Source organism: Lathyrus oleraceus, chromosome 2 (genome assembly GCF_024323335.1).
Source record: "Lathyrus oleraceus cultivar Zhongwan6 chromosome 2, CAAS_Psat_ZW6_1.0, whole genome shotgun sequence".
NCBI lineage: Eukaryota > Viridiplantae > Streptophyta > Magnoliopsida > Fabales > Fabaceae > Lathyrus > Lathyrus oleraceus.
Genome location: NC_066580.1, coordinates 148270143 through 148280889, shown reverse-complemented (window position 1 = coordinate 148280889; position 10747 = coordinate 148270143). Strand labels below are relative to the sequence as shown.

The 10747-nt window shown below is 36.5% G+C and overlaps 1 non-coding gene across 1 annotated transcript; it reads right to left on the bottom strand.

Annotated features, from left to right (window-relative positions):
- Positions 1-7970: 7970 nt before the first annotated feature.
- LOC127125027 (small nucleolar RNA R71) lies at positions 7971-8077 on the bottom strand. Its single transcript, XR_007804493.1, has one exon. It is a non-coding gene; the product is annotated as a small nucleolar RNA R71 (small nucleolar RNA).
- Positions 8078-10747: the final 2670 nt, after the last annotated feature.

The window sequence follows — 10747 nt, the reverse complement described above, 5'->3', positions numbered from 1 at the left end:
TCAATCAAAAAGACATGGACAAAAAATAATGAAAAGAAACAAACATGATTTCATTAAACATGCCAGAAGGCTGAAAAGGCACAATCATGTTACAGAAACACAAAACATACTTAAAAAAAATAAAAATACAAAATCACTTTAAACAAAATAAAAATACAAAAGTACTTAGGGTTTTATGATGAAGGAGGGGGCGGCGGAACAAATGAGTAGTCCTCAGGAAGATTAAAGGGATTTACCAACAAATCAATATTATCCTCGAGGAAAATTTCCAAGTAGTAAGCCAAAACTTCCGTAGGATCGGTCTTGGTGAAGATATGATAGTTTTTCGATGGGATACCATTACTGCCAATTTCTTCCTTAGATGGAGGAATGTTCTTATCAGCAGCTAACTGAAGAGAAGGTTGAGGTTGAGCTTGTTGTTGTTGTTGTTGTTTTTGATCATCCATTTGAGTAATGTTGAAGACGGAGAAGAAAAGTTGCAGAGAGGGTAAGATGTTTAAAGGTTTGAAAGAGAGAAAAGTGTGGGAGTAATTGTGAGCGTAGTGTGAAAATGTGAGTGAAATGAGTTTATATAAATTTTTTGCAATGATGACAATAAAGGAATACACCGACATAGGGGGAAGCGTAAGAGATTTTAACCTAATTCTAATAAATATGAAGCCCAATGTGTCACGCTAACATCACGCATGCTTAGAAAGTGGGACAACTATCACCACTAAGAACCACATGATATCAAATGACAAGACAATCATTTAATGCAACAACTGTTCAAAATCAAGAAGGCAAATTAATAAGATTGCTTCTGATCAGAACCTTTCTGATTCATGAAACTTTCTCACTTCAGAAAGCTCATGTCTCATAATCAATAATTAAATTCTTCGAACCTAATATAGAGTTCTTAAGACTTAACATTCCTAAATTCATCTTTTCATTCTGGACAAAAGTCCATAAATAAGTTTTTCAGAATGAAAATGATTCTATCTTCAGCAAGGGGTTTCGTAAAGATATCATCCCATTGATGGTATGTATCAATAAATTTTAAGTGAAAAATATCATTATGAACATAGTCACAAAAAAAGTGATGTTTAATTTCAATATGCTTAGCCCTAGAATGCAAGATAGGATTCTTAGACAAACAAATAGCAGAAGTATTATCACAGAAAATAGGAATCTTACTCTCGAATATCTGATAATCTTCCAGCTGACTCTTCATCAAGAGTATCTGAGTGATGTATCCAGAAGCTACGATATACTCAACTTCAGCTGTTGAAAGCGCAATTGTTGATTGTCTCTTGCTGGACCACGAGATCAGATTGTCTCCTAGAAATTGACAATATCCAGAAGTACTTTTCCCTTCTATTTTGTCTCCAGAATGCATATAGGATGCTTTGGAGTCTTTATTGGCTTGCATTCTGAGAAGTTAAACTTCTTTAGAAGTTACCTTATATACTTGCTCTAATGAATGTACGTTCCTTCTGAACGTTGGTCAATCTGAATTCCCAGAAAGAACTTGAGTTCTCCCATCAGACTCATTTCAAACTCTGCCTGCATTGAATTAGCAAAATCCTTGCACAACGAAGTATTAGTAGAATCAAAAATAATATCATCAACATAAATTTGCACAACCAAAATATCATTATTAAGGTTTTGCAAAAGATAGTTGTGTCCACTTTCCCTATGGTAAAATCATTTTCCAAAAGGAAGTTACTTAGTCTATCATGCCAAGCTCTGGGAGCTTGTTTCAGACCATATAACGATTTTTTTAGTTTGAAAACAAAATCAGGATTTTGAGAACTTTCAAAACCAATGGGTTGGTGCACATACACTTCTTCAGAAATGTATCCATTTAAGAATGCACTCTTAACATCCATTTGATAAATAATGTTGTTATGATTGACTGCAAACGAAATTAAAAAACAAATAGACTCTAACTTGGAAATTGGAACAAAGGTTTCTGTATAGTTTATACCTTCTTGTTGACTATAACCTTGTGCTACCAGTCGAGTCTTATTTCTAAAAACTTCACCCTTTTAATTGAGCTTGTTTCTGAAGACCCATCTGGTTCCAATGACATGGAAACCCTTTGGTTTTAGAACAATATTCCATACGTAATTCCTGGTGAATTGGTTCAGTTTTTCTTGCATAGACATAATCCATTCGTTATCCAGAAGATCTTCATCAATAGATATGGGCTATATTAGAGATACCAAACCTAAAAGAGTTTCTTTAGAAGGTTTGAAAGAAAACCGAGTTCTGACGGGTGCGTCTTTATCTCCTAGAATCAATTCTTTAGAATAAGAAGATCTTGATCTACTCTTCTTCTGATGAGCTGGACCAACAATGGCGTCTGGTTGAGTCGCTTATGAGTCCTTTGCTTCAGCGTCCTTTTCTTTTCCTTCTAAGTCTTTATCTTTAGATTTTGAGAAGTTAATCTTCATATCTGTAAATTTCTCAACTAGCTTTGACTTTTCAGGGTCAAGCTTATCATTGAATCTAACATGAATTGATTATTTGACAATTCATGTCTCAGTGTTAAAGACTCTGTAGCCATTTGAGTGTTCAGAATATCCTAACAAAAGTCACTTATGTTCCTTAGAATCAAACTTGCCAATATTCTCTTTAGTGTTCAACATAAAACACTCACAGCCAAAAGGATGAAAGTAAGAAATGTTGTGCTTTCTATTCTTCCACAATTCATAGGGAGTCTTACCCATAACATGTCTAATAAAAACCATGTTCCGAATATAACAAGCTATGTTAACTTCTTCTTCCCATAAATTCTTAGCCATATCAGGTAGTTGGATCATGGTGCGGGCCATTTCTTGCAAAGTCATATTCATCATTTCTACAACTCCAATTTGCCGTGGAGTTCTAGGACATGAGAAATCATGGGAAATTCCATTTGTATCAAAAAGATTTTCAAAATGTTTATTTTCAAATTCGCCACCATGATCATTTCTGACTATTTTTCAGTTCATTTTTGTTTGCACTAGTGAGAAAAAGGTAGAGAACACAAAATGTGATTCATCCTTATGTTTAAATAACTTTACCCATGTACAACGACTATAGTCATCAATGATGACCAATCCATACTTCTTACCACTGAAGGAGGCAGTTTTCACTAGCCCAAACATTTTAGTGTGCAGAAGTTCTAACGGTTTAGAGGTAGACACAATAGTTTTTGCTTTGAAAGATGTTTTAGAAAAGTTGTCTTTCTGACATGCTTCACAAAGAGCATATGAAGCTAACTTCAGGTTGGGTAAGCCTCAGACTAATCCAAGCTTATTTAGCTGAGAAATCCTTCTCATGCTAACATGGCCCAAACATCTATGCCATACCCATTGATCATCATTAACAAACATTAAGCATTTTACATTTTGATCCTCAAGATCAAAAAGTATGATTTTATAAATGTTGTTCTTTATCTTTCTGTTAAAAATGATTGTACCATCTTTCTGACTAACAACCTTATAGGACTTTTGATTAAAAATGATATCATAACCATTGCCAATAAGTTGACTAATAGACAATAAGTTATGCATAAAACCATCGACTAAAAGAACATTAGTAATAGAAGGAATTTTACTATTACCAACAGTTCTGGAGCCAATGATCTTCCCTTTCTGGTTTCCTCCTAAACCAACGAAGCCTCTAGGCTTAAGTTCCAAATCTTGAAACATAGACCTTATACTCGTCAGATGTCGCGGGCATCCACTGTCCAGGTACTAGACTTGTGTTTCAACTGAGCCGCTAATGATGTCTGCAACATAAATCATTTTATCCTTAGGTACCCACTTTCTGGGTCCTCTCTTGTTAGTTTTCCCAAAGTTTCTTACAACTTTGGGTCTTTGTGCAACATGATAGTGAAGTGAAATTTGAGCATGATACTTAGGTTTCATAATTGAGTTCGTATCCTTTGTAAGTTTCTGTGTTTGTGCAGACACATCAAGCTCAGTGTCAGCAGGCACGGAATGCTCATAGAGAGGTTTTGGTTTTACCTTCTGACTTTTGTCAAGTTTTATAGTTTATGTACAACCTAAACCTTTCTTTCCATTTATTCTAAGTCCATAGATCAAAGAATCCATTTTGTTTCTATCTATGCTTTTAGCCAGAAAGTACTAGAAAGCTCTGTCATATCTAATAACGCAATGAGTATCAAAAACTTCTGAGACTATTTCTTCCTCTAGTTTTAAAATTTTACTTTTCAAAGTAGAGTTGTTACTTTCTAAAGAAAATAATTTTTCATTTAGGGAAGAAATATCTTTCTCAAGCTCACTATGAGTTTCAGAAGCAACTACTTGGACTTGTTTAAGTTCTGTGTACCTACTCTGAAGACTCTGTTACTTTTCCAGTATTTCAAAAAGACACGACTCTAAATCGAAACAAGATAGTTCAAAAAATACCTCTTCAGAATTGGAGTCTGATTCTGACAAGATCTTGTCCTCTGGTTCTTCAGAACCTTCTGGATCAGTTGTAGTTGCCATTAATGCAACATTGGCTTGTTCTTCATCAGAATCTTCTTCTTCGGATTCTGAGTCATCCCATGTAGCCATCACCCCCTTCTTCCCTTTAGAGAACTTCTTCTCAGGCCTTTTGTCCTTTTTCAGCTTAAGACACTCTTTCTTGTAATGGCCTGGCTCCTTGCACTCAAAGCATATAACCTTTTTACCAGAACCTTTCTTCTTCTATCCAGACGAAGAATTAGAAAGACCAATAGTCCTTCTAGCTCCTTTGAACTTCCCTTTCCCATTCTTCATGCGTCTTCAGAGTCTATTGACCTTCTTTGAGATTAAAGACAACTCATCATCATATTCTGAGTCTTCATCAGAATCTTCTGATTCTTCCTCAACTTGATAAGCGATTGTCTTCTCAGGCTTAGACTTCAAAGCAACAGATTTACCTCGCTTCTGAGATTCATCTTCTTCGAGTTCTATCTCATGACTTCTTAAAGAACTAACAAGTTCTCCAATACTGATGTTGTTCAAGTATTTTTCCAACTTCAAGGCATTTATCATAGGTCTCCATTTTTGGGGAGACTTCTGATGATTTTCTTGACATGCTCAGCTGTAGAGTATCCTTTATTCAGAACTTTCAGTCCTGTAACAAGCATCTAAAAACTTGAGAACATAGCCTCAATGATTTCACCATCTTCCATTCTGAATGCCTCATACTTCTGGATTAAGGCCAAAGTCTTTGTCTCCCTTACTTGAGCATTTCCCTCATGAGTCATCCTCAGGGAGTCAAATATGGATTTGACATAATTTTTTTTGTTATCTTCTCATAGTCAATATAAGAGATAGCATTTAACAATATAGTTTTAGCCTTATGATGATTTTTGAAATCCTTCTTTTGTTGATATGTCATAGCATTTGTTGCTATATTGTTTCCTTCAACATTAACTGGGTAAACGTAGACATCGACTACAAGATCCTGGAGATCAACATCATAAACAAGAAAGAAACTTTCTATTCTATCTTTCTAATAATCAAAATTCTCACCATCAAATACTGGTGGTTTAGCACTATAATGATATTTCTCATTGTTGTTAATAGCGTTAGCGACGACCATTATTTCTCACACACAAACTGGATCGATACTGAACATGGTGAAGTGTGATAACATGAAATAATATCACATTTTTGGACTCGATTTAATTAAATTATATTATTATTTATTTCGATTTATTTCATTTTATTCGATATTACTTGGTATTTTTCCTTCTATTTGTCTCAGGTAACTTATTTGAAGCATAAGTGAAAAAGGAAGAAAAGGGGGTGCAAAAAGATAATGAGAAGCAAATTCCACTAAAGCCCAGCCCACAATCACAAGCCAGGAGCACTGAAGCTGTGACGACCACCACACAAGGTGTGATGAGCGTCACGCCCTGCTACCTTGTGTTACGAGCGTAACACATGGTGTGACGAACGTCACACCCCTCTCCTATATTTTTGGCTTTTAACGCGCAACAGAGGCACGTTGAAGCCTATTCTTCCGCTTGACTCTTGGAACGTGAAGACTACTTACGGAAGGCATTTTTGGAAACCGTTACAAAAGTGGATTAATATAAATAGTTGCTTTTATCCAACCCTGAACCCCCGTCTCTTTCCGCCATGCAAGCATATTTTACAGCATTACTTTTCTACAGCTTTCTATTTTATTAGCAATTTTTATTTCTTTCTTTTCCAGTCAATCTTTCAAGCACTTAATTAATTTTTCACACAATAGTTTCTACACCGGAAACTATTGTGTATCTTTTACTGGATCTAACCTTACGTTAGATCATAGTATTTTATTCCTTCGCTTTTATTTTCCTGTCCGATTGAAGAGTTCAAGAACAAATCCAACCGGTCTGTGGTGGAGTGTTCAAGATTGCTATTAATTATTCAGGTTCTTTAATTTATTGTTTTAATTTATATATGCTCTGCATTGCTGTTTATTTATACTATTTGCCTAAGATGGTTTTATTTAAGCATGATGATTGTTTAGACCCGTTTAGCATGTCCGGCTAAGTATTTTAGATATCGGTATGTAAAGTAAGCGGAATGAAGGAATCAAAACTAAGTTGGTTTAATTTCATTTAAAAATAAAGTCACTCTTTTTATGGTCTCAACTTACAGGGTTAATCCCAAAGTTTTTGTACGAGAGTAAAAGACATAAAGAAGTTAAAATCAATAGAACGAAAGTTTTAGTTTTTAACTGGACAATGTAAATTGGACATTAATTCTAAATCAGGGCGAAAGCAATTTTTAGAGTTAATTAAATTCTAATCTTTTTCAAAAAGTATTTTTAAAGGTTAAATGTGAGGACGAGAGTTAAGCATTTAAGTTTAATTATATAATCTAAGAGCGAGAGTTTGAGACGAGGGTGTTTAAACGGTTAGTGTTTTCTTAAAAAAAGTTTCTATAGATTCTGTTGTTTTCGAAAAGTGATTTTGGACTTAACTAATAAGTGACAGCTACATTAATATAAAGTCATGGTCTATTCAACAGAGCGAGAGTTTGAGAAAAGGCTTTTAATCAAAAGTGTCTACTGAAAAGATTTATTTTAAAACCAAGAAACCAACGAAGATTTGATTCCCTAATTACGACGAACTACATACCGATATCCGCTTAATTGATATTTAATTTAGATCTAATTTTAGTTTTACTTTTCCCCCAAACAATCAAAGTATCATCCGCCTTAGCTTTACGAAGTAACCTTAGAAAACGGTATATCGATTCATAAGTCCCTGTGGGATCGATATCTTTTAAAACTACACGATAGAACTGTGCACTTGCAGTTAGTACCCCAAATCGACTCATAAAGTCGCGATCAAGTTTTTGGCGCCGTTGCCGGGGACTTTTATTTAGTCGATATCGTAACTCTTCTGTTACGCTGTAGAGACTAAGGCAATTTTTATTTTTCATTTTTTTCTTTCGTTGATTTGTATGCCACACACTCTCTCACAAGGCGAGCCGTTTTACTTACGAATCAACGACATTGAACTATATCTCTGAGTCTTACGATGAATTCGGGAATATCGTGCTGCAAACAATCTCCCTCCTATCGAAGTGCCCGACCTCAAAAATCTTCTTCCTTCGCCGATACCCGAGATGGTAGAACCAGCTCGTGCTCTTCGAGATTACGCCGCTCCATCGCAAGATGAGCCGCATTCGAGTATTGCTCCACTCGCAATCGAAGCAAACAACTTCGAACTTAAACCTTCGCTGCTACAAGCAGTGCAACAGAATCAATTCTCTGGAAATCCTACCGAGGATCCAAACCTTCATTTATCTGTATTTGTCCAATACGCTGATACTATTAAAGCTAATGGTGTCACTTCAGAGGCAATTCGACTTTGTCTCTTTCCTTTCTCGTTAAGAGATAAAGTTAGAAGATGGCTTCAGTCTCTTCCTTCCAACTCAGTCACCACATGGAACGAGTTGAAGAAAGTCTTTCTTGCCCGATATTTTCCTCCAAGCAAAACAGCTATGTTGAGAGCCCAGATAAATGGATTTAAACAGAAAGATAACGAGTCTCTTTTCGAAGCATGGGAAAGATACAAAGACATGATGAGACTTTGTCCACACCATGGTTTAGAGGACTGGTTAGTAATTTATACCTTCTATAATAGTCTCTTGTACAACACAAGGTTAACAATAGATGCCGCCGCAGGTGGTGCGCTTATGGATAAACCTTATGCCGATGCTTATCAACTTATCGAAAGCATGGCCCAAAATCATTATCAGTGGGGAAGCGATCGAACAATGGTAGAGAAACCTCAAATGAAAAGTGGCATGTACGAGATAAGTAGCCTTGATCATGTTAATGCAAAAGTGGATGCTCTGGCCCAGAAAATTGAAAGTTTAAATGTATCACCTCCAGCCACCGTGGTTGCCGCAACTCAAAATTGCGAAGTCTGTGGAATCCAAGGTCACACTCCTGCAGACTGTCAACTCCTAACAGGAATCCAAGCAGAACAAGTGAATTATGCTCAAGGAAATCCCTACTCGCATACCTATAACTCTAACTGGAAGAACCATCCTAATTTTTCATATAAGAGTAATAATGCTTTATACGCACCAGGACAAGCTCCCAATCAAGCCCCAGCTATACCTCCGGGATATCAAAAGCCTATCCCATCTACACCTAACAATAACGTTCCTAGGAAATCCAACTTGGAAATCATGATGGAGAACTTCATAGTTTCTCAACAGCAAACCAATAAGGACTTCTTAAACCAGAATGTACACACTAGCGAACAAATTAAACAACTAGCAAGTAAAGTAGATGCCCTGGCTACCCATAACAAAATGCTGGAAACACAAATCTCACAAGTAGCTCAACAACAAGCGCCTACTGCTGCCCCAACTGGTACATTTCCTGGACAGCCCCAACCTAACCCGAAAAGCCACGCTCATGCAATCATATTAAGAAGTGGAACGGAAGTAGAAGGACCGTCTGATCCAAGGATGGAAAACCAAAACTCTAAAAAGTCAACTGAGGAAGAAAGTAAACCTAAGGAAAAGGAAAAGAGTAATAAGGAAATCGTAGAAAAGAAAGAACCTTATGTACCTCCACCACCATATAAACCACCTATCCCTTACCCTCAAAGGCTTATTAAAACCAAAGATGCGGGCCAATTTAAAAAATTTGTTGACCTACTGAAACAATTAAACGTCACAATTCCGTTTACAGAAGCTATTACGAAGATGCCCTCATATGCTAAGTTCTTAAAAGAAATTCTTTCTAATAAAAGGAAACTTGAAGATAGCGAAACCGTTACACTCACTGCTGAATGTAGCGCCATAATCCAGAATATGCCTCCAAAAGTTAAGGATCCTGGTAGTTTCTCTATACCCTGTCACATAGGAAAATTTGTCATAGATAAAGCCTTATGCGATTTAGGAGCCGGTATCAGTGTTATGCCTTTATCCATATGCAAGAAGCTGGAAATGGGAGAATTAAGACCAACTAAAATGTATGTGCAACTAGCAGATCGTTCTGTTAGATATCCTGTAGGAATTCTTGAAAACGTTCCCGTGCGCATAGGACAATTCTACATTCCAACCGATTTTATAATTATGGACATTAGAGAAGATGAAGTTACACCCATTATATTGGGAAGACCATTCTTAGCAACCGCCGGTGCGATCATAGACGTAAAACGAGGACGACTCACTTTCGAAGTAGGAGAAGAGAAAATTGAGTTTATTCTTTCCAAATTTTTGAAAGCACCTGCAATAGAAGACACATGTTACTTCATGGATATCATCGATGAATGCATAAAAGAAACAGATTTAGAGAATGACAAATTGTCTGACTATCATGTAGAAGACAAACTTAACCAATGTTTAGCAATAACACCGGACCCTACGCAATGCCTTAAGAAACCAACCCTCGACCTGAAAACACTTCCCAAAAATCTGAGATATGAATTCCTAGACTTAGAACTTGAACGACCAGTGATAGTTAATGCAGACCTAGGAAAACTCGAAACCGAAAAACTCCTACATATCTTAAGAAAATATCCAACCGCACTAGGATACAACATCACCGATCTTAAAGGAATAAGTCCTTCTATTTGTATGCACCGCATCATGCTAGAAGAAGACTGTAAAACCTCTAGGGAACATCAGAGGAGACTAAACCCGATCCTGAGTGAGGTAGTGAAGAAGGAAGTAACAAAGTTATTAGAGGCAGGTATCATATATCCTATATCTGATAGCAAATGGGTTAGTCCTGTATACGTAGTACCAAAGAAAGGAGGTATAACAGTTATTGAAAATGAAAAAGGAGAAATTATAACCAAACGAATCGAATCGGGATGGAGAATGTGCATTGACTATAGGAAACTAAACAAAGCAACCCGAAAAGACCATTTCCCTTTACCATTCATTGACCAGATGTTAGAACGATTAGCAAAACATTCTCATTTCTGCTATCTAGACGGTTACTCAGGCTTCTTTCAAATACCAATTCATCCTGATGACCAAGAAAAGACAACATTCACATGTCCTTCTGGTACCTTCGCTTATCGACGAATGCCGTTTGGCTTGTGCAATGCTCCCGCAACCTTCCAAAGGTGCATGATGGCAATATTCGCCGATTTTCTCGAAAATATCATGGAAGTATTTATGGATGATTTTTCCGTATGCAGACAAAGCTTTGAAGAATGTCTTGAAAACCTAGAAAGAGTTCTAGAGCGATGTGTAAAAGTAAACCTAGTACTTAATTGGGAAAAATGTCACTTTATGGTACAAGAAGG